This window comes from Zeugodacus cucurbitae, chromosome 5, assembly GCF_028554725.1.
Source record: "Zeugodacus cucurbitae isolate PBARC_wt_2022May chromosome 5, idZeuCucr1.2, whole genome shotgun sequence".
Taxonomy (NCBI): domain Eukaryota; kingdom Metazoa; phylum Arthropoda; class Insecta; order Diptera; family Tephritidae; genus Zeugodacus; species Zeugodacus cucurbitae.
The window spans coordinates 57,397,908-57,417,514 of NC_071670.1; the positions used below are offsets into that span (position 1 = coordinate 57,397,908).

Sequence of the window (19,607 nt, forward strand, 5' to 3'; positions counted from 1 at the left end):
TTATACACACTCTCCCATACATTTGTATGTACTTTCCCGTTTCTTCAATGAGCTCAAACTTGATTAAGACGCCCGTTGTATTTCACTCTAATTATGAAGATGTTGGGAACGCTCAGAGTTCGACTCCCTAGTGCGAGCTTGTGTGGTTTCAAGCGCGTACTTGGGAAGTTTTGAAATTTTGTTCGCTCGTTACTCGACTCTCTGGCACGTGAATGCGTTGCGAAGAGATTGACTTGCAAGATGATTTTCTGTTTCTGATAAAGATGCTCCATCACGGTGTCTTTTTCAGTTTTTTTGATACCTTCACCTGGGAACTATGTCCAGGTGAAGGAATTTTTGAAATCGGCACAGTAGTTTTTGAGTTTATTCATTACAAACATACATATAAATCTTTCCTCTTTATAATAGTAGTATAGATATAATCTCACATATCTCGCTACTGTGTTAGAGGTATGTAGAAAGTTTCAAATTTATAAAAAAAAAACTGGTTAATATTTTAAGTACTAACATTCACTAATTCACACATACATATGCATTTTGGCACCCGTATTTGCTTAATCAACAAGTTCACGTTGTCACATTTCAATGAGCGCTCAGCTGGTAACAGCGCGATAAAAATGTGCAATTGTTCTAAAAATATATGGCCATCGTGTTTCTGGCAGTTACGTTAACATAGATGCAGTAATCTAAGTGCTATGTGTTGTTCCAATGAAGTGTAACAGTTGTGTTAATAGATATGCTTCTTTGCATTTATTCATCTTCCTGTTGTTAGCGAGTGCTGTCAATCTATCTTTAGTTTGTTAATATCATCGCAAGTCTGCCAGGCAGTGGAAGTTACGTATACGCACCGTATGTACGCCGTTTGATAGTCGAATTTATCAGATATTTCGTAACTAAGTATGAATATATTTTTTTTTTTGTAAACCACTTTTCTTAAAATATGTACCAAAGTGGTAATTAATACACACTCGCAAGTTTTCGCTTTGAATTTAAATCTACATAAACCAAAAACTTATCCTTTCATGTAGTTGTGTATATTGTGTATGTATAAAATTAAAATTACTCATGAAAACTTATGAACCAAATCTATTCGCAATAAGCTGATGTAAGCACAGCTCGGTTCGTTGGCAAGGTTACGTATACGTCATGGGTAACCAATTTAATTATTGTCCTAAAAAATAGCGAAAGCAGATTTGGACTGGCATAATTTATATATTATTTTTAAATTTGATTGTACAATTTTTAATTTGTTATTTCAGTTGAAAAATGTTTACTTGTGTTTACAGACGGTGTAAAAATTATTGAAAATCTCTCAACGTAAATGCTCTTCAAAATCAAAAATATTTTTTTAATGAGAAAACTGTCCAACATAAATGTGTTCAACTGATAAAAAATGTTGAAAATATAATTTTTCTTCGCAACATAATAAAACTTGAGATATCTTAAAACATGGCTAAAATTACTTTGTTATATAAATTTTATTTCAATTCATTAGTTTCTTTGCATTAAATCATAATTATATTTTTTTCCCGTTTCTCAGTTTTAATTATATATGTCCCACTGTATATTTGTAAAGGAGGTCGTTGTGTGGCATAAATGCAATTAAATTTATTAGAATTAATTTGCATATGTGCACTGGCCAGCGAGTGCTCTCCATTAGCGTATGCATATTCATATGAAGTACACTTCAAGGTACTTTCTGCTCATGTGTTCATATGTAGTTTTAACTCTCACTATTATTATTTTTAGTAAGTATTAAAACTAAACTAAAGACCAAACGGTCAATTATAAATATAAACAATTCAAGTTTAACAAATATGAGAGAACATTTTTAATTCAGACCATATTCGAGATCATTTCGACTTTTAATTGTTTAATAATTCCATTATTTGAAGAAGTGGAAATTTTACTTAAACTTAATTTCATATTTTTCTGTTTTATCAAATAAAATTTCACGCATTTAAAGCCAAAAGCAGTTAAACATTTTACACCCTGCAATAACTTTTTAAGATGTCATTCTGCCAACATCATAGCACTGGTCTCTATCGCTAGGCTGAATATCGTGAGTTTTTTTATTTTTTTTATATTCCGTAGGTTTTTATAGTTATGCTTTTTTTCTATGTTTTTACGATCTTCTCGTTATGGCAGTTTCTTCACTCACTAAATCACTTCACTATAGATAACGACTTAAGCATTTCATAAGTAGTTGAAAAGTGCCTCAAGTCATTTAATTTAATGTGCCAGTGTTTTAGGAGAAGTATGATTTAAATTTGATACAAATGTGCTATGGAAACTTGAAAACGTTAGGATAATTTGTTTTTGTTTAATTTGTAATTTGAAGCTCCATTTTATATAACTACTTTTTAAACTTAAATATACTTTAGTTTGACTCGATATCATTTTTATAATCCATATTGAGTTAGCAGTAGGCAATTATTATAAATATTTTTTATTAATATAATAGCCAAGTATCTAATATGTGGTTTAGAATAAATTTAATTCATCCTTTTATATTGCATTTCAATCCAGCATTTAAAAATGATTTTAATTTTACTGACATTTCAGCATCAATTCTTTGTATAAATAATAATATCTTCTGAATTTTGCTAGTTCTAATTTTGTTTGCTAATATTCTAACATCGGAGTACATTGCTACCCATAAAAAAATAATCTAAATATTTTTGTTTCCACAATCTGTTTTGTTTAGTTACCCCCCTCAGCTACTCAAGCAGCATTGCTAAACAGCTATCAAACGTACATTGATACAAGGGTTGTAGAAAGTTTCGCAAATCTTTGAAGAAAAAGTTTTGCAAGAGCGCCGCAAACTTGGTCAGAATTGATTACACAAGGAAACCATAAAGCGGGAAAGATGTGTGGCGCAAAATAATGATCCACAAAAAACTTTAGAGAGTTTGTTTTGTTTTTCCAAAATTTAATATTTTCATAAAAAAAATATTTTTTCATAAATAATTTTTGTTTTAAATTTTTAAAAAATAATTGGTAAAAAAGACTTTTTAAAAATTATTGGACTGATTTTCTCAAATTTGACAGAGTTTATTATTGTTACACTTAGAAATTCCAAATATCTTTGAATATTTTGATACTGAATTCAAATGTAATTCGTTTTAAAATTTTGATTAAAAAAATTACCTAAAATTGTAAAGCCTTCACAGCTGCAAAAATATTTAAAGCAGGTCTCAAATATTAAGTTTTTGAAAATGGTTTAACTGGGTGACACGTTTAGATTTTTGTTGATTTGATTTTTTCACAATTCATATCTTTTTAGTATTTTTAACTTATTTACTTAATTTATTTTTAATTCACCTTTCTTTATTTCTCACAATTTAATCAAAATGTTTCCACTTCATTTACAGATCCTAAAATATTTCACTTTCACATCGCCAAGTCAACACGCGCGCCACAAAGTGTCGGATATCCGCAAAGTGTTTTTTTGCTGTGAACAGCAGTTACTCATCGGATTTTTAATTTGTGTGATATAAATTTTTACCGTTAACTAGTCCTTGCACATCCGCTCAGCGAGACAAACGAAAAGAAACTAAATAATGCAGCAGAAAAACAGTTAAGCTAAAGACTACGAATACTAAAGAGTCGATTTGGAACGCGCAAGATTTTCACATGTCCTTTAGGACAGAGAGGGTGTCTCAGAGTGACAACTGAGCTGAGAAAGTCTACTTTAAAGAGAGTGCAGCGAGTGAAAGAGAACATACTCAAAGTTGGTTTTGTATAGAGAGCGGTGAGTGCAATTTATTTATTTCCATTTCGATTTCTGTTGTTTACATTTTCTCACTAAGATAACTCAGTGACAACATACTGAAACAAAAATAAAATTTGAGTGTAGTACAGATAAGAGGTTTTCTGTAATTTATAGACTACACCTGTCACACTTAACCTCTGTGCCTGTTAAATTTTTCGTGTAAAATGTTTATAAAATTTATGAGGAAATCGGAGGTAATTTACAATTTTTTAATATTTTTGATAAATATCGACATATCTGACGATTTTATGTTACTATACGATGATTTACTATAGACATAGTTTTTAGTTTCTCGCTAATATCCTAACATAATTTAAAGAAATATCACCGCTACATAAAATATAATCGTTGGAATAATTAAATAATTGACGAATGTATAAATGTACATTGTTGGGAGAAACTATGAATATCTTTCCCAAATTATTCTCTCCCTGTTTACCAAATCAGGTTTAAAAAAAATATATATTTTTTGCTCTTGTTCTTTTAGTATATAATAGATATTCATTGTTTAGAAACATTGTTGCTGCTTGTTAAGTTTCGCGAAACATGTATATGGCTTCTATGGGTAATATGTATTTATATGTATCCACTTATACTTTCTGTACATTCTCACATGCGCATGCCCAATTCCCCTCCCACAACATATTCTCAATTTTCATGAATGAATGGCGTATACATACATACATATATTCGCACGAATGGTACAGCTAATAGTAAATTTCTTCGGATTACTCCCTTTTATACAAGCCCATTCTACAGGGTGGTTACCTACATTAGTAGGAGCTACAATAGTTGGAACTTTTTTAAATTTCATTTTTTTCGAATTTTCAAAAAGTTAAGAACTAAATGGATAATGTCGTTTATTCTAATTAAGGTTTGCAATCATAAATAAACAGAGTCTTTTCATTATTGTTTAATGTGCCATTTAGAACTGTAAACTATGTAATTTATGTTCTGTCACTTAATATTGAAAGCAAATATGTGCAAAACATGACTAAGCGAACACTTTAAAAAGAGCTGATTAATGGAAGATGGACACTATTGTAGTGGTTTATGTTTATTTTCTGCAATTTATTTTATTTCTAAACGATTATGGGATAAGCCATTCACATATTTTATAACAAAGTTGTCCAAAAAATGCCTGTACATTAATGTTTGTGCTCCTAATGTGTTTACTTGCTTATTCAATTTGAATTAAAAACCCATTATAAATTTGAGTAAGCTTTTAATTTGTCACATACTCTCTTCTAAAGTTTGTTTGCTTAGACTTTTGTTTTTTATCAACATATTTGTGGCCCCATTGCTCATTGCTGGAATAAATATATACATAACTGCGCTCAGCAAGTACAAAAAGCGTGGGAATAGTAGTGGTTGAACGAGCTAAAGTCTTCCGAAACGTGTGTAATTTTATCCAATAATTTTAAGAAAAATATCTAAAGCTGATTCCGAGTTGAAGGATGATTTTCAGTACAATATTATTTTCGTATAACATTTCAAAATGCTCCAAAGTGCTATTCCTAAGCTAAATTTTGGAATATATTTTATTTCATATAGCCTTTTATAAAACAAAGAAAGTGTCATCAGTGGAAAATCTAACAGAAATTTGCTTTGGCATTGTGTTAGTGCTGCGACGTTGACAAGCTAATAGTGCACTTATAGCAGAATTTTATAAGCAACGATGACCGAAGTGATTGTGAAATAAATAAAAATGAGAAATTGCATTCCTTATTGCCTGACCCATGGGAAATGTTTTAACAGGCCATTCTTATAGTACGGCTAGTAGAGTGGCATGAATTTAGAGTTTGAAGGTTTGTCTTGACCGTCAATTTTCATTAGATAATCTATCGTTAAAAGTTGCAGCCACATACAAAACAATAAACTGACTTTGAATGAATAGAAAAGCGTTTCTGTCAACAAATACATAAATTATAACTGTCAACGAAGTTGGTGGCCTTGTTGCCTGAGGTTATTGTCTGTTTGTTTAACGTTAGTTCAGTCTGCAGTTGCAATGCTTTTATACCTGACATCTATATATGTGCAGATGTATACTTTCCATTTAATATACTGATACAACAGTTCGTGCTATCGCCAAGTCCAGCGTTATTCAGCCACTCGTTGCTTCCAATTATTTAAGTGCATGCTCCCAGTTGAATAATGTGGTGGACATAAATGACTTTCTACTCAAAGTTCCTGTGCTACTTTTCATGTCAAATTCACCACTTTCCGTTGCTCAAAGCAAATAACGCTGGACATTCTTCGCATTCTCATGCTTCAATAAAATATCCACAGGGGCATAAATAAACAATGGAATGGAAAAAATATGTTAAAGAGAAAACGATTTACATCTCAAGACATTAATTTTTATATCCATGGGCGACATGCGTGAAAAACCACTAGCGTTGTTGAAAATTTGAATAATACAAAATATATCTTAAAAAGGCATTCGCAGAACTATCTCAGATTAACAACGTTTTAAAGTTTTTTGTATTTTTTTGTTTTCATTTGCCTCCCTTCCTTTTATTACTTTTTGTCTTGACTCCAAGTTGTTAATTAGCCATAATTAGTAGCAAAACATTTGTCTTAGTGAAAGCAAGTTTGCATGAAAGCAAAAGTGAATTGAATAATTACTTACAATTAAACACATAAAATTAAAAAGGAAAGGAACATCCATTCTGCTCAATTATACATGTATAATAGCCTACTTTCCAAGCATTCCTTTCAAAATAGAGACAGAAATGTTGTTAGTTCAATAAGCCGCTGGCTTCGTGTTCACGAGCCAAGGGTATTTCTTTTTTAAAGCTTTAGCTTTGAACAACTTCTAGAAAACTTTACAGATATTGATTAATTAGGTGAGTAAGATTCGGAATTTAGGCCATTCTAGGCACATATTTATTAAATGGCGTACTCAAGCCCATTTGAATTATAGTTATTCAAATAAATATTTTTGTTTTTCTTTTTACTGAACTAAAGAATGAACGCAATATGTTTGTGCAAAGCTAATGCAAATATTATATGTTTTATAATACTTCAATATCATTATTTTACCGTTATGCAAATTTCTCAGACTCAATTTATATTGAATACATTTTTGCCAAGTGAGACCAAAATAATAAATTACCCATTAAACGAACCAGTCTGTTGTCAAAATCTCTTAAGGTGAAAACAATAAATCCCCTAAGAAATAATTTTATTGCAAATGATGCAGTTGGCTAGACAAACTTCTTGATTATTTTTGCATATGAATTGACTTCTACTCCTTTCATTTTATATTTAACTGACTTGTTCGTCAGAAAATATGCAAATATTATTAACGTGTTGTCTATTTTGTCTAGAGCGTATTGTTTGAAATATTTTATTATGCAATCTAACTTTAGTTATAATTTGTAGACAACTAGGTTTTACATTTTTCCAACGGAATGGAGGCCTTCCCCTTCCTCGGCTTCCTCCGGCGGGTACTGCATCGAACACTTTCAGGAGCTGGAGTGTTTTCGTCCATTCGGACAACATGACCTAGCCAGCGTAGCCGCTGTCTTTTTATTCGCTGAACTATGTCAATGTCGTCGTATAACTCGTCCAGATCATCGTTCCATCGTCTGCGGTATTCGCCGTTGCCAATGTTTTGAGGACCATAAATCTTGCGCGAAATTTTCCTCTCGAAAACTCCTAGTGTCGTCTCATCTGATGTTGACATCGTCCAAGCTTCTGCACCGTAAAGCAGGACGGGAATGATAAGCGACTTGTAGAGCTTGATTTTGGTTCGTCGAGAGAGGACTTTACTGTTTAATTGCCCACTCAGTCCAAAGTAGCACCTGTTGGCAAGAGTGATTCTGCGCTGGATTTCGAGGCTGACATTGTTATTGCTGTTAATGCTGGTTCCCAGGTAGGCGAAATTATCTACGACATCGAAGTTATGACTGTCAACAGTGACGTGGGAGCCAAGACGCGAATGCGTCGACTGTTTGCTTGATGACAGGAGATATTTCGTCTTGTCCTCATTCACCTCCAGACCCATTCGCTTCGCCTCCTTATCCATGCGGGAAATAGCAGAACAAACGGCGCGGTTGTTGCCTCCGATGATATCAATATCATCGGCGTACACCAGCAGCAGTATACTCTTATAGAAGATTGTACTTTCTCTATTTAGCTCTGCAGCTCGTATTATTTTTTCCAGCAATAGATTGAAGAAGTCGCACGATAGTGAGTCACCTTGTCTGAAACCTCGTTTGGTATCGAACGGTTCGGAGAGGTCCTTCCCAAGCATGACGGAGCTTTTGGTGTTGCTCAACGTCAACTTACACAGCCGTATTAGTTTTGCGGGGATTCAAATTCAGACATCGCGGCGTAAAGGCAGCTCATTTTCGTGTCGATTCTCTTTTCACGGGTCTTCTCCAAGATTTGGCGCATGGTGAATATCTGGTCAGTTGTCGATTTTCGAGGTCTAAAGCCACACTGATAAGGTCCAATCAGTTTGTTGACGGTGGGCTTTAGTCTTTCACACAGTACACTCGATAGATTTGATTATGCCAGATCTCAAATATTGGACCATTTGTTTAGTCGCCTAAGTCGAGGTAATGCCGTATTTGAAAAATAGGGGGAAACAGCTTTATACAACCCTAGAGAGCATAACCATTTATTTTCCATTGTTTTTTTAAACAATATGTTTCCCAAGGGAAACGACTTTTGAAGTACACAACATGAACACCCTTCGGTCTATTTATGCAGGAAAGTTCGTAGTCATCTGTACTAACTAAACTAAACTCGTTTTGTTTTTAAATATGAGCGATTTCTTCGCAATTGCTTTCGCTTATTTGTTTTATTGATTTGCGATTTGTGTATAATTTATTGTTTTATTTCTTCAATTGTTGTTTCGTCTGATTGATTGGGTTGTTATTGTTTGCTATGATTAGGCAATTTCCACAGATTTTCGCCAAAAAAGTTTTCAACACGTACGCAAAAGTTTTCCATGTTTTCTTGGGAAGCAAAAGTACAGGGGATTCCTGTTCGACTAAATAAATATGAGCCAAAGGCAGACCACATCAAAATTGAATAGTTATAGTAGGTTAGGAAGACAACATTTCAAGTACTACGCGTATAATCATATCAATTTTTAATAGGAATCCAAAAAAGTCAAAAGTTGGCTGTTGTATACTACTCTAGAAAATATTTATTTTATTCTCAAATAAATTAACATCTGTTGAAAATCTTGCTATTTTATTAAATTTAAGAATATTTTTCACTGTTTAATCTATTTACACTTATATAATATTAAATCTGTTTAAAAGCCTGATTCCTTTCACTGCTCGCAAGAAGAGGCCTCCGAAGTGCATTAAATAGTGTAAAAAGTTCGTTCAGTTGCTTTTAATCTGTGGTTTATTGTAGTCTTTATTGGCTTCAAGTGCCCATTGTTATTGTATTTTTTATCAACAGCGCAACAACTTGGTAGCAAGCCACAGCAGTTTCTTCTACTTCCTTTTGCATCAAGTGAATACTCTTTCCCACTTTAGTATTCAAGCACATAACCGAGAAAATGGTAATGTTTAGCTCTACACGTTCTTTAATAGTTTAACAACAATTCCAATCTTAGAAAATTTGTAGAATTATATTTAGTTTAAAAAAGTAATTTCTTGTGCTTTTACTCGTCTTAAGTTTCTGCAGTATAATTATATGAATACATACTTATTCCATTCTGATAAGCTCTTAAATGCCATTAAATTGCACTAGTTTAATGAATGCACTGCGGTTGAGTGGAATGTAAATCAAATAAATTAAGATAATCGTAAATGAAAGGAAAACACTTGAAAAATGAGCAGAATTAAGTGTTGACTAGTCAGTGATTCTGCGAAGGAATGAAATAGATAACGGTAGAAAATAAGAATAGAAAATAACAGGACGGAGTAAGCCCTAATTTTGGTCAAATAGTATACTCAGATTTTCGCAATATTGTTAATGGAGTAAAACGAAAATTTAATTCTAGATTTTGTGTCTGTTTTAGATTTTCAATATGCTGAGTTTAATATTTTTTCAAACCTTTCATTCGTGTTTCAGCATTTAAATATAAACTAATTATTTTTTAATTTATCCAACACCTTTTCTAATAATTTATATTTTTGAACTCTTTCGAGTGTCTGTCTATTAATTGTTTTTTTCGACTGTAAATATCAAAGAATTTAATACACCGCTTGCTTCATGATTTCTCGTTACTAAACTTTATGCAAATATTTTCACATGCCCGTGGAAAAGTATCTAGTTGCTTTCATTTATCATACATATGTATGTACAAGCACTCACCAGCTGTGAACCAACAATAAGTTATCTTTGCATCGCATTTCAAACTTCTGTGCCGTTAATGCTTTCCAATGAAAATGGTATTACAATCTCACTTTAGATTGGCAAGTGTCTGCGGGAACACATGCGCATCTACTTAACAACAAACATTGATGTTGTATGGTTACCAGATTCACTGTTGCAGATGTATGAGTATGTATTTATTTTGTTTTTTAAGAAATAAATGTTTTTCGTTTTAACTGCGCTCGCTTGTGCACGTTTTCACCACTTAATCCTCTCACAAAATTGTATAATTTTCAAAGTGCACATTAAATATCTTTTCCCAAACTAATTACGAGGGAATGAGATGTTGATAATTGCACTGCGTGATATTGCACATTTGCGGAAGAAACTAAAGATTATATGAATCTTTTCGAAAGTGCACAGTGATAAGGAAATTGAAATTAATTGGCTTATATTAATATAAGGTTTTAAAAATGGTTTTCACAAATCAAGTTTTGATTGTACAAATATTGCATATAAAGCAAGTACATTGTAAAAGGCTTGTAATGAAAAACATAATCCTTCAGAAGAAACATTTTATAGATAGAAATACAGTACCTTTTAAATTTTTATGGTAATATATTATTATAATTTTCGAGTGTAGAAATTTTTATGTAAACTGTGTATGAATAAATATGCAAAAAATATACATTTCTAATTAATTAAATTGACTAAATGTTCACCGTATGCTCAGTTGGAGTTTAAGCCTGAGATAAATAGCATTGTATTTGTATAAAGCAATTAAAATTAATTGATCCATCAAAACCGTTTATACGGAACATGAAATAGATTAGAAACTGAGACATATTCTGCTCACCTCAACCAATCCATCACTCCAAGTGCTTTACAAAAAACACTGAAATAATAATTGAATGCGCTATTATTACGGTCAATCACAGTCTAATAGCAGTAGCTGAGTTATGAAAAACTTGCTCGTTAAACCATAGCATAAAAGTAAATTATATACACTGAGCAGGTCACTAGTACTAGCATTGCTTTCTGAAGCGCATAAAATGACAACATTTAGACCTTTAGGCACTTGAAACTCATATAAAGAAGGACACAAATATTTTTGGTAAAATTCTTATTAAATATTTGAAACAAACAATCAACAACGGTAACTAAACTGACTATTAAAATAGATACTACTTTAGTTGTTGTTGGTGATCTGCCAAGATTTTGCTATTTTTGTAATTTCCACTTTGTAATTCAAAACTACTACAGCAGTATTATGAGATACTTAAATCGCTCATTTCCTCGAACAGTCGTCTAATTAATGTCTATTAATGTTGCCCATTTATGAACATACGAATTTAATTAAGTGTTGCTTAGGCGCATTTCAAAATTCAAACCCAATTTAACAAAATGGTGATATTAAGACTCTACTTATTTTACACGTACGGAACCGATACTAACTGAAAAAAATTTTGTATTTACAAGGAAAATCTTCATAAAACGTTATATCCAATTAATGTGTGTACTTAACTAAAACAATTAATTGCAAAAACCTTTTAATAATACTGAAAATTTAATTATAATCCGGTTTTTAAGGAAATCTAATATCTTCTACGTACTAGTCTTCTGTAAATTAAGTCCCACAGGCCGTATACGCATTGTCTAGTAAATTAGTTTGTACATAATTATGTGGTATTTTTAATCGCAAAGTGTTCCTATTTACTCAATTAGGAAAAAGCAAGATGTGTACAAATGTCTACAATTTGCATAGCCTGAATAAATAATCGAAAATTCGGTAGAAGTGAGGTGTTAAGTGCTCGTGGTTAGGATGAGTTACTTATTGTTTAACTATGTGTGTTATTGCTCAAGATATCACGTCCAATACATTGCGGCGATTTTCGGGTTTGAAGTAGTCACGTTCTCTATACCAAATAACTGCATTGCGTTGCAAACAAACAACTTGGCTGTATATAAACATTGAATGTTGGCCAAATAAATGCATCTGTGGTAATAAGAACAATAAGCTTACTCTGCTCGCAAGGGTATTTACACATCTGTATTACAATATAGAAGTACTTGCTCTCGTTGTGAAGAGAAAATAAAAGAATTGTCTGGTCTCTTGATTTCCAATTTAATAAATAAAATATTAATTCGACAAATATGCTGCTAATACAGCAATGGACGAATTTTTCGAAATCAAATCTCTACATCAAACAGAATCCACTTTAGTCTACTGTAATGTGACTCTTGACTGCTCTTTGAACATGTAGAAAAAATATTGTATTTGTATCATAATGATGTTGCAGACTTGAATAAAAGTGTATGAAAAATTAAAAATATTCCAACTAATTACCAAGCCACATTAATTTATCGTTAGAGTTCAAAATTCTTTTCAATTGGCGATTAATCACTCATTCAACTTTATGTCTCATTAACGGCTGTTGTAACTTTTAATTTTCTGCTATAAATTTTCCACTACTAAGTATATATTATATTTAAGGTAAATTGTATGATTCATATATAATGAAGGAACCCCGCAGCTTCAAAGGAAAGGAAAGTAGCTGCTAATTATTCTCAGTTATCGAGTTACGTGAAACATTTGTAAGAGAATGCTAGGTATTGCCTAGTTACAAAAATCACTAAAGGAGATTGTGTAAGAATGTATCTTCGAAAATACATTTATAAATACAGCTATTTAACAGAGAAGCTGATGAACATAAATTTGTACTCAAGTGAGCTTGTTTGAATTCATTACTTATTGCACCCAAAATTTCTAAGAATATTTTATTCAGCTGATTTTTTTAAGAAATACGCAACGAAATTTTTTGCTTTATTTCATGGCATTTTATAAAATTATAATACTATATATTGGACATCACATAGACATCGAGACGTATACGTAACTTTCAATTTGCAATAAGCAAATAAAATATATTTTTGGATGTATCGATTTTAAGAATATTTTCAAGAGTTTTCATTAAATTGGCATTTACAATTATCATTACCGCATATTCTTATTCTTATTCAAATATTTTAGTTGTCTGAAAGCTAGCAAGTTATTTACATAAAATTTCTTCTTCTTTTCCTTCTCACAATGCAAATGGGCAATAATACTTGAAAATAAATCCTCACACTGTGAGGCTATCAATGCTTTTCTACCAATAATCCATAAATATTGTTTGCAGGATGCTTCAACGCGTATATTCTGTGTTTCATTGAGGAGCGAAATATCAACTATTTTATACAAAAAATTAAAACATTAAAAAAAAAACGATATGTGCAATTAAAATACTTGTGCACATTGCAACCACAATCAATTTGCATAATTAGAAAATTTTCCACATTATTTTCTCTTTCAAATATTTCACAGCTGCGGCTTTACGCGACACACTCCGCATTGGTGAATTAAATTGAAATTATTTGCATATCTGCGGTCCGACGTTGAAGTCATTGTGAGCGCATTGCTTTATGAATGTGTAGGGTAGTTTTATTGCGCGTAATAAAATGAAAAAAAAAGTTTCTAATTTATTTTTTATATTTAATTTGAATAAGTTTAGAGATATTGGAGATAGGTCTCGATTATTTATTTTCTTTTGTCACCATGTGTATTAATATATTATTTTTTTTCAATATAATTAGGTCTTATTACATTTGGGCTCAATATAACGAATATATATTTATTGAGTTCTGTACTTTTTTGCTTATTTATTTATTTTTTAATTAAACGATTTATGCATTTGGTGACCTCCAAAGCCCGACAACGGTTTGTGGCTTACGTAATTTCAACATGTTTGTTTAATAGATTAATGACTTTAAGCCAAATTTTAAATACGCTTTAGTGAACATTACATTGGGTTGTGTAATAACGAGCTTACATTATTCAAAGATATTGTGATAAAAGATTAATTAATTGTTGTTTGTTTTTATAATAAATTTCCAAACCTATGTTCTATGTTTTTATAGAAACCTAAAATTTTTTGTAAACTAAGTTTTGTGAATGTGGAGCCATTGTATTTTTTGCCTTTTGAAAATAAAATTCAACCTCATACTAAAATTTAATTGACATTCACAACGCTTTCTGCCCATAAATACTTTTTGTCCAGTGACAAATTTACTTAAACACACTTCGGTCACATGCCACTTTCACCAACCGTCCATCTATCACACGAAGCCCATGCGGCGTACTGGAGAGATAAGCTTGTGATGAGTTTTGAAAACTGCTTTTAACGTTCATCAGAGATAAGTGCAGGTAGTCAATAATAAATGGATCTGATGGTTAGCCTCAGAAAAAAGAGGAAGGCAACCCGGTGCCATCGATCAAGTAGCAATGAATAACGAAAATAACTAATGACATTTGAGAAATTGAAAACTAAAGCGAAATATATTGTCAGAATATAACCAATATAAGAGATAAAACTAAAATGTATAAAATATTTTGAATTTATCATTTAATGGACGAATAATTTTTTTTTTGTTTTCAGAATTTACATTTTGTTGTCACAACTCAATAAATTAATTCAATTGTGCGATTTTATACAATTTATATAAAATGTCATCCTTTCACTGTTTTTAACCCAATAAAGTTCTGCGACATTGTTTGTAAATATGGACAAAATGCTATAAAGTGCTCTCCTCTTGCTGCATGTATGAATAGTTCAACACACAGAAAAGCAAACTGTGAGCTAAGCAAACTAAAAGCAGTAATGCCAACAACAATTTATTTATTGCTTTTTCAGTTGAACGTGCTTTTAGTTGCATGATGTAGTAAATACTAAATGGTTTTGTGCACTTAAATATTATGAACTTTACTGCAACTACTGCAAAGTATAATGAGAAATAATCAAAATTCCTTATAGAATATATAAATTATGAAAATGGTAGGAGAAAATATATCTAGGATTTAATTTCAATTTTTTTACCTTGAACACTCTATTGTTGTCATGGTGAAAAACCATAGACTAGTATCCACATTCAATGATATTATGGTATTAATTAATTCTTTACTTTCACATATTGCATTTGTGTAAGTATACATGTGCTAGACAAGCACCATAGTATTTACATAAAACTTAAATCGAATGTATAGCCCAAAATTTGAATTTTAATTTGCAAGGCTCACTACAAAGTGTCAAAATGTTTCCTTCACGAAACTTTCATATTTCATAACAAAATACATTTTATAAAGATGTTTAGCCTTTTCTTTTGACATTTTGTCCTAGTAGTATGGTGACCTTGGTTGAAATTTGTGTGACTAAATACTAAATTAATTACAATTACATACTTACTGCTCCACGCTAAATTGCAAATTCGACTTTCACTCTAACATATTTGCACATACGCCATGAACTCCAGAACACATTTAGGCAAAAGAAATCATTTCGGTGGTTGCCAAGTGATATGGATCGTTGCAAGCATTTTAATGGCGAAGTCTTTTATTATGTATGTGTATGTAACCGTATGAGTATTTAATATGCTTTCCTTTATATTTCTTTTCTGTTATAAATGTGAATTTAATGATGAGAAATTTGTAATACCTGCACAGTAATATAATTTGAGCTGGTGTAAGCTAGCCTTAAAATTACTTTTTAATCTAACATCAAACTTTATTTTTCGTTGGCACACCATTGGGGATCACACCTTCAAATTCAGCCTTGGAACTTTTAGAATACTAATATTGATTATAGATTACGTTTGTTAAAATAATATGCGGTAAAGTTTAATCAGAACACGTGTAGCTAATTATATAATTTATATATGGTAATTTACAAAATCAAAATTGATGAGCTGGATAACTTTGGGTTAATGTAGTGTTTCTCAACAAATGAATAAATAATCAACGAAATAAAATTCTGCTCACGATTAGCTTTAGAACCCTTTTAGGGTTTCAAAAAACCCTTATAAGGTCATTGGAGTATTTAAGATTACTAAACGGTAGCTTCTTCAAAGCTTTTTAATCTGAAGCACATTCTGATGTTTTGCATTCATAGAACAAGTGATATTTTATTAATAAATTAGTTTTGCAAACTCCTCTTGATTTCAAAGCATCAACATCTAAACACTAATTGGCTTTTAGTATGCCTTTTAACTGTGCCTTCATGGTTAATAGTTAATTTTGATTTCAAATTCTTGCGGTGAAAGTTACTCATTCATATTTCCCTAATTCAGCAAAGGATTCGCGACATGATCAAAGGGAATTTATTTGTCGTTTATTAACCAATTTGCTCGAATTGTTAGTAATTAATTGTTTACATTATCTCGGTTAGTGCTTTCACAAAGTATTTATGGACAAATTAAATACATAATTTATGGTTTAAATATTTCATATTTGTTACTTCTACATAGTATATCAACTGTAAGTACTTCTTTGTGCAAATATTATGCACTGTTCATTCGATTCTAATTCCTACTTATCCTAAATTCGTTGCCACAACAATATTTTGTATTTCTAACATTGAAATTATATACAGAGTTTATGGTATGAGAAAAGGAATGATTAAATAAGCATTGAATGGGATCCATCAAAAATAAGTAAAAACTGGATATGATTAAGTTTTCTAAGTGTGATGTACTCATCTTCCAAAAGTGGCACTGTAAGTTTGCTTAAAATCCATAATTTTATATTTCATATTATAACCGAAACTGTAACTTCACTATTTGCAGTATTTTTTACTGAAAATTGTTTCTCCCTCATAAACAGTATCAACTTAAGAGCAAACCATTTTAACTGAAAAAAAAAAATATTATTTTAATTTTAGATGGAAACATCACCGGAATAATTAAAAAATGTAGCCTTAGTGTCAAATGTCCATATTCCATTTGTAGTTCCACCAGTCCCATTCTGACATATGTATAGTTTAGCCTTACGCAAAACTGCACTTAAATGTATTTACATTAGCGCACCTGCACGCATAATTTGTGATAGTCCCTTAGCTTAAATAATTGTTCCCATTTTACAGTATTTCAGTCGTAAGCACTTACGCTACTTTGCTTACTACTTATCTACACTCGTGTTTGTTGCTGAACTTTCGCCTGCACTACTAGGTAGCCACATTAGTAAATATGTACATGTCTAGTTCAGCAAAGCATACTGAGAGGTCACAGCAAATGGAAAACGCGTTCGTAATTTGTTAGTTGCTCATTTTCCACTCGCTGCCACTATAAGTACGCATGTAAATACCCGTTCATTGTGGCGAAAGCACAGAGAAGTTTTCAACAACTAACACAAGTGTGTATATGTATATGAGTGGCTTATCAGCATACTTTGTAGAGTGCTGTTCCGCATTGAGATTAGTTAGCAGAAATATAATTGTCCTGCACATGATGCAAAAGTACTGCACTTACATAAGTATATATAACTTTAGTTAGTTCACTTTCAGAGTTTGCAACATCAGTTTCGAATAAATGTAATTCGCTTGCTTACTTGAAAGCATTTTTGTGCCTTACATTTTCTGATGCAACTGACTACATTAGCTTCTAGTGAAATTGGGTCAGGCACTAAGGAGGATGTCATGTTCATTGTCAAAATACAAAGTTACACAACATTCACAATAATTTTTCTATAATTTAGTTGAATCCAATGATTTTCCACATTTTCGGTTAATACACATTTGAATTGAATGTTTGTGTTTAATTTTAAAGTTGCTAATTTTGATGAACTATTTTTATTTCTGTATAAATTATGTCTGCACATCTGTTTAGAAATGTATGGTTCAAAACCATTTCAGAGCAATAAAATATTATTTTCACAGCAATTTCCAGTGTCCTACTGTTTTCCAATATTTCGGTATCCCGTTATGCCATTTAACGTGCAAAGCGCTTCAATTTAATTTACACATACAAATTGATATTGGCCAAAGCAAATTATTTTGTAGGCATGAGGTTTATGATATATTGCAATTCATTTATATTCATGCTCTGCATTTGTTTAACGGCAGAAAATTTATATGCTCAGTTCAAAAATTAGTTGATGTTATAACAGAAGACAAAATGCAATAAACGCATAACATTTGTTTGTATAATATGTTATGATTATATTATACATTTACCTCTTGATTTAGTAAATGTAAATATATTTTGTTATTCTTATATTGCTCAAACCTCAACTATATTACTACGCAGATAAACATTTTGAATTAACTGTTTAAGTTAAATTTTTTAACAGAATATACTCTAAAATTGTGCAAGATTTTAATATTTCTGGCATATTTATGCACTTATAAGAATATATTCGAATATTTTGCTTTGTTCAGCAGTCCAATTTCTACTTATGAAATTCTTGGATCCAAACCTGCTGTATGTATTCATGTATTAATGACATTTTATATGCCATCTGACACTTATAGCCCTTCTCTCTCTGTTTTCATTTATTTTTCCAAACTAGCAGACCACTCCGGCTTCGCATGGTTTTAAGGGGGGGTTAAGGTTTGACAAATTTTGTTTTTCAAATTTTTTTTTAATTTTTTTCCTGAACCATCAATATCTCAAGAATATTGTGTTAAAATTTTATGTCATTCGGAGAAAAACTAACGAAGTTACAGGAGGTTGAATAACCAGCTATCTGCGCTGAGTGTACAAAACTTTGAATCGATTTTCCCAAATATGTCATTTTTAAAGTCGGTGACCAGCTTACAAAAAAAAAATACTGCATCGATCGTTTTGAAATTTTAAACAAATATTCTACATATATATAGCTCTCGAATGACGTTGAGTTTTTCCAAAAAATGTTTAATTACTAACAATTTTACAATAACAAATAGGTCGATTTTTTCGTCTAAAATCGTCATTTAAGCTTGAAAATGGTACCAAAAATTAACAAATTTAAAAATTAAAAAAAAAACTCGACGTCAATTGAAAGATAAACTAATAAACTAAAGAAAGCATTTTGATTTTTTGGTTTCGGATGATCTAGTGATGCTGTAGGCTGGTCACCGCACAACAACTTTTTTTCGAGGTGCCTGCAGAGATCGACGATAAATCCGTTATTCCTCGCTATTTTTCGATAAAACTTTTTTTTAAGTATCCTTCAAATGTTGCACTTTCATATAATAATAAGTAAAATAAACCTACAGCAATAATTTTTTCTAAAAAAATTCATGAAAAAAGGTCTTTTTTCGACGAAACAAACCGTACCCCCCTTAAACAAACATTTCAAAAGTTATAAGTTTTTACACACTTATACACATTATTCCAAACATTTCTTGCGTGGGTTTATTTTAAAAAAAGTAAAATGAGGAAAATTATATGAAATTTTATATTATTTGTAATGAGCTAAAACTTATTACGACCTCTAGTCTTTGATGTCTTTCTTTCTGATTATGAAGGCGTTGGGAATGCTCAGAGTTCGATTCCCTAGTGCGAGCTTGTATATTTCTAATAATTTCCAAGACGATTTTCAGTTTCAGATTAAGATTCTCCATCACGTAGCCTTTTTGATACCCTCACCTAAGGACTATTTCCAGAAAGTTTAGATTCAAGCCTTAAATATAGTCTATGTTACTCGGGGTGAATGTAGCTTTCCAATGGTGAAAGCATTTTTGAAATCGGCACAGTA

At 31.3% G+C, this 19,607-nt stretch overlaps 1 protein-coding gene across 2 annotated transcripts in view; it reads right to left on the minus strand.

Moving 5' to 3' along the window:
- LOC105209111 (uncharacterized) overlaps window positions 1-19,607 on the minus strand; it is a 244,326-nt gene that overhangs the window by 34,938 nt on the left and 189,781 nt on the right. The window contains exon 1 of one of the 2 annotated variants that reach the window (XM_011179308.3): window positions 3,151-3,535. The exons of the other annotated variant lie outside the window; for it this stretch is intronic. The gene's annotated coding sequence lies outside the window, so the exon portion shown is untranslated. Of the gene's footprint in view, window positions 1-3,150; window positions 3,536-19,607 lie in introns of those variants that run through there. 2 annotated transcript variants of the gene reach the window in all.